Raw genomic sequence first — 6,310 nt, 5'->3', positions numbered from 1 at the left:
TTGGAAACAGTCTAGGAAGAGCCACAAGGTGGCAGTAATTGTCCTGTAAAGGGAAATGCATGAAGCATACCTAGGAAATGTCAGGGCGGGGTTTTCTACCTTGGCCAGGTGCGCTGAACATACTCTCAAGTTCAAAATTAGAGGAGTGGAGACTGAAATACATTCATAATGCCATTCGGACAAACTGTTATCTCACCTGAGCAAAGGCTACTTGCGTAAATAACGGCCCACATGCTAACTAGGGGCTGAGGATTATTGGTTTTGTTTTTTACTATGTTATGTATTTTTGTGTTTTCATATTGTAAACTGCCCTGTGATCTTAGGATGAAGGTAGGTATAGAAATTTAATAAATAAATAAAATTAATTTTAACCATCCTGTACCCCTGGCACAGCACTCCCATAGGAATTAACCATGTCAGAATTTTGTCAGGGATTTTGTTTGGATCACATGACTTTTTCAGCAATCCAAGCAGATCTATATGACTAAACTTCCTAGAATTGTTGCAGTCAGAATGGACCCTGAGGATCATCCATATGCGGGGCTGCCCTTGAAGCTGACCCAGAAACTCCAGCGGGTGCAGAATACCATGCCAAGGCTCCTTAAGGGGTCCTTGCCGTGGGATCACATTCAACCAGTGCTTTACCAACTGCGCTGGCTCCCGGTGGAGTACAGGGTCAGGTTTAAGGTGCTGGTTTTGACCTTTAAAGCCCTAGGGCCCATGTACCTACGGGACCAACTCTCCTAGTATGCCCTGCAGAGGACCTTAAGGTCCACAAATAACAACACTTTGGAGGTCCCGAGCCTCAAGGAGGTTAGATTGGTTTCAACTATGGCCAGGGCCTCTTCAGCACTGGCCCCGACGTGGTGGAACGCTCTGTCACAAGAGACTAGGGCCCTGCGGGACTTGACATCTTTCCGCAGAGCCTGCAAGACAGAGCTGTTCCGCCTGGCCTTTGGTTTGGACTCGGTCTGACCCTTATTTTTCCCTCCCCTTATGGTCTTGATTTATCAGCTATTTTAAAATGAGGCTGCATTTTAAATTGCATTTTAACCTGTATTTTAAATTGGTGTGTTTTTTTCCTCCCTCTCTTTTCCCCCTATTATGTTTTTACTGTGATTTTATTATATTGGTGTTAGCCGCCCTGAGCCCGGCTCTGGCCGGGGAGGGCGGGGAATAAATAAAATTTATTATTATTATTATAAGTCCAAGTGAATAAGCAGCTGTCCCACACGAGGATTGAACCTGCAGCCTTGGTGTTATCAGCACCGTGCTCTAAGCGATTGAGCTGTCCAGGCGGACACAAATGCGCTAAGCAAAGGAGATAAACTTCACTGCCGTCCCTGAAAGATAAATGAATCCCTAGGTGGCCAATAGCTTCTCCACCCATGACAGAGAGAGGTGCGGAATTCAATGGCAAAGAAGCCTGTGGTGTGAAACGAGAACGCTTTGTGAGGTAGAAACCCCTTGGAAACCTCAGTCTCCTGTTTGTGTGATATCACAGATGACACGGTCTGAACTTTGCACAGATCATGTGTCCAAGTCTGGCCTTGTGAGGGAGTTAAGGGACGCAAGCAGATAAGGCCGTATCTTTCGTTAGACGGACTTCTGTGCGTGTGAGGACACAGAGACTGCAGGCTTTCAAGTTGCAGAGAGCTCATCGATTAGGCACGTCAAACACCATACAGCATGCCACAACAACCATCTCTGGGGGAAAACATGTCTGAAACTGTTTTTTTAATGGGTGTGTGTGGGCACCACAACCAAGAGGTAAGCGCTGTTATTAACTGGAAAATGACGTTCTGCCTCAACCTGTCCAATCACTTTTGGTGACATAACAACAAAAGAGCCCAGGATCTTGATCATTAGGAGTGAGAGGGTGATGTGGCTTCTGCTGCAGGTCCCAGCGAGGGCTTAGGATGGGCATATCCATCCATTTTAGTTTTTTGCAGTTTCCAAACTTTTCCAGACTACACATTTCCATATCAGTGTACACACACACACACACACACACACACACACACGATAATTCACTGGCAAAGTTAGTGCAGATTTCTCCTAATAAACATATTTTTAATGCAATTTTTAATGCCCAATATACATACTGGATGTTCGTGTGTTATTTTCACCATTGGATGCATCTCTATGCATGTCTTAGCCCAATATATGCATTTTTGTACATATTACTCAGCTGAAGAACCACATTGCACAATTCAGATAAGTGCGAATTTTGAAGTTTGTCTGGATTTCGGTTTAGAATCATTGACTTGTAGAATTGTAGTGTTGGAAAGGACTCTGAGAATCATTTAATCCAACCCTTTCAATGCAGGAATATGCAACCTTGACATTATCAGCACCATGCTCTAATCATGGTTTGTTTGTTCACGTCTTTGTTTTTGGAAAGTGTGAATTAAGCAGGATCACCTGTAAATGCAAGATAAATGGATTTTCTCCCCCATCCCCACCCACACCATCAAGTGTTTGGGGCTAAGCTGAGGTTGCCCTGAGCAAGGTACACAGGATGCAGCAGGTGCCAATGGGAGCAGCCAGGAAAACAATTTGAAAATTAATTGTTTATTACATTATTATCCACCCTTTCATCCAAAGAGCTTGGGGCAATGTATATGGCCCTCTCCAACCCCATTTAGCCTTCACAACCAACCTTGCAAGGTAGGCTGGGCTAAGAGATGGTGACTGGCCCCAGTTCACCCAGTGAGTGCCATGGCAGAGTGAGAATTCAAGCTCTGCTCTCCCCTGGCCATAGCTCATCATGCTAAGCAAGTACACCACACTGTCTCTCTTCAAGATGAAGCAGTTGACAAAATCCACCCTACCCACCAAATATTGTGTGTGTGTGTGTGTGTGTGTGTGTGTGTGTGTTGACTGGGTGAAAAGGTGATGCAACTCCTTGCATTCATGCCCAGATATATAGATTCTGCCTTCTCCACAGGTTGCACTGATGGATAAGCTAATGAGGAGCCAATGAGGCAACATCTGATTCACAACTCTCTTTCTGACATATGCAGCTGATGATCATCAGCCAATGGCTCTGTTGCTGCTTGCAAGCCTAAGTAGAGCAAAGGACATTGTCCTCCTACCAGCACATACCCAACCTCTCGCTAGTAGCATGTCCTCCTACCACCCACAATCCTCCATGCCTTTCCTCTGAAATTCATTGTTTGGCTTTCAAGGCCCTGGGCAGAATTTAGGTTGGCTTCTTCTTCCACAGTGACCTCAGGATAAAGTCACTACAGTAAAAAACACAAAAGTGGCAATTGTTACTAGTCACAAAAGTGACTAGTAACAATTGCCACAGTCTTCAGACCATCTCACCAAGGCTGCTCTTCCCTCTATTACAGGCATCCCCAACCTTCAGCCCTCCAGATGTTTTGGACTACAATTCCCATCATCCCTGACCACTGGTCCTGTTAGCTAGGGTTCATGGGAGTTGTAGGCCAAAAAATCTGGAGGGCCGCAGGTCGGGAATGCCTGGTCTATTACATGTTGCGGGAAGTGTACAATAAAGCAGGGTTTCCCAAACTTGGGTCTCAGTCTGTCAGCAGGACAAGCAGGGCCCTCCCTGCTGATCTCAGGGCCCAAGTCATCCTATAGAGGCAGAAGGACTCCATCACAACAAAATGGAAAGAGATGGATGTTGAAGAAAGGGAAGCACAAAGCACCTCCATCAATAAGATTTCATACTCCATTGGTGGAATGGAACCAACATCTGGACCAATGGATGCATAAAGGTAAAGGGACCCCTGACAATTGCATCCAGTCGCAGACGACTCTGGGTTTGCGGCGCTCATCTCGCTTTATTGGCTGAGGGAGCCGGCGTACAGCTTCTGGGACATGTGGCCAGCATGACTAAGCCGCTTCTGGCGAACCAGAGCAGCGCACGGAAACGCCGTTTACCTTCCCGCTGAAGTGGTACCTATTCATCTACTTGCACTTTGACGTGCTTTCGAACTGCTAGGTTGGCAGAAGCAGGGACTGAACAACAGGAGCTCACCCCATCATGGGGATTCGAACCACCAACCTTCTGATCAGCAAGCCCTCTGTGGTTTAACCCACAGCACCACCCGCATCCCTAATGGATGCATAGGTGGGATGCAAAAGTCGCACTGGGTGTAAATCTCTCTGTTTTCCCAAAGCAAGCTGGAGGATGCCCGTACATAACAGGTAGACCTTAATCCATATTCCATAGCCAAGAATATGCTGGGGTGACACTTACATTAGAATGAAATCTTTTGTATCTGCAAAATCAGGTGTTGAGAAAATACACACACACACACCCCATCCCTGCTCATCCTCTAATTTTTCTTCAACTATTTCCAGCATCCTATTGACAGTACAAGTTGTACCAGGGAATATCCCCACCCAATGTGACATTATCTCAGGTTACCTAGAATTAAAACGAAGCAGGAGAGCAAAAGCCTTTAAGTGAACTGAATAATACAGCGGTTACATGGACTGCAGTGACACCTACTGGCAAGGTATTGTTTCACAGCTCTGCAGCACCCTATAAATACCAAACTCAGTTACATTTAGACAAGGATACATGCTGCACAATCCATTTCCAGAAAAGAAATAAAAATCAGAGGTACCATTTAGGGAGGGCAAAGGGAACAGACACCCTTCCTTGTTGTGTAGACCACATGTGTTATTTCTAAGAGTTACCCATATTTTTTAAACCCTTACACCAGCATTTTTTAAATGAAGTAATGAACACTACATAGAAAAAAAACACAAAAAAGGAGGGAGTGGGAAGAGACAAGTGATTGCTTAGAGACTTATACAGTGATGTCTCGCAACAATCTTGAGTTTTGCAGTAATATTTATCTTTTCTCCAGGGCTGGGGAAATCATTATCTGTTCCTAGTCCAACCGGTCAACTGGTTAAGGACCAAACTACGCATGCCTTTCACCCCACCCCTGTGCACTGCCATTAGCCTTAATAAAATAGATAGTCTATTGGTTCCACTGGGCTCTTTTTTCTTAAAGCTAATAGCAATGTTGCAAATCGGAGGGTGGGTGTGATTTTTATCAGAATTGTGGTTGATGAGGGAGGGTTAAACTTCCTATTCCCATGTACAGGAGCCTTATGAAAATCAGATGAGATTGTTATGTGTATTTTTTATTATAAACTCTAACTTGAGGCTGAAAGCAGCCCAGATCCTAGAAGAACAAAGCTGGCAGATGGAATAATCTGGGACCCATAAAAAAAGAGACATTTTTGTTTACGAAGGCTTCCCCTGAACTGTGACCCCGTCATTTTACGGAATACTATTTGCACAACAGGGGACGTGGGTGGCGCTGTGGGTAAAACCTCAGTGCCTAGGACTTGCCGATTGTATGGTCGACGGTTCGAATCCCCGCAGCAGGGTGAGCTCCCGTCTTTCGGTCCCAGCTCCTGCCCACCTAGCAGTTCGAAAGCACCCCTAAGTGCAAGTAGATAAATAGGTACCGCTTTATAGCGGGAAGGTAAACGGCGTTTCTGTGTGCTGCGCTGGTGCTGGCTCGCCAGAGCAGCTTCATCACGCTGGCCACGTGACCCGGAAGTGTCTCCGGACAGCGCTGGCCCTCGGCCTCTTAAGTGAGATGGGCGCACAACCCTAGAGTCGGACACAACTGGCCCGTACGGGCAGGAGTACCTTTACCTTTACCTATTTGCACAACTGTAGTAACTGATTTATTGCTTTTTAGAATGGCATCTTTTGTATTTCTTATCTCATTCTGTCTTGTTGCACATGGCTTCGATTGTGTTGGCTACGAAGTGGTTCACACATCTGCTTGATAAAAGAAATAATACAAAGAAGAAATTGATGTAATTGAAAGATACGACAGTACAATGGACTGCCGCAACAGTACCTAAGAAAATATGCAGTCTCCTAGTGTAACATTTAGTGAAACAGATTTGCATTGTAGCCAAAAAACCAAATAAACTGAAAATGTAAAATTCTCTGTGAAGCTGAACCTATGCAGAATGTATTGCAGCATTGCTGCTGATGAGATCTCTGGACTGCATCTCACTTCATTGCTTCATTAAAATCAACTTAGATAGTTCTCACGGTTGGCAGCTGAAAATCGCCTTCTAGCCTCTTATGTGTCTCTTTAAAAGAAAGAAAGAATGATCTGATGTAAATAATCCAAAGTAATGTAACCAGCTTTCCCCAAATGGGGGGTTATTGCTTCAATACTAGAATCAATTCCCAAAATTTGGAAGTGGCAAACAGCTATTGCCATTGATTACTCCTTATATTGTTTGCACATCCCACTGGCTTTGTCTGTGGGTTTTTGCAGTTTAGGGA

This window comes from Podarcis pityusensis (genome assembly GCF_964106645.2).
Source record: "Podarcis pityusensis genome assembly, chromosome: 6".
Classification (NCBI taxonomy): domain Eukaryota; kingdom Metazoa; phylum Chordata; class Lepidosauria; order Squamata; family Lacertidae; genus Podarcis; species Podarcis pityusensis.
The sequence above is the reverse complement of the archived record's forward strand: the minus strand, read 5'-3'. Positions refer to the sequence as shown.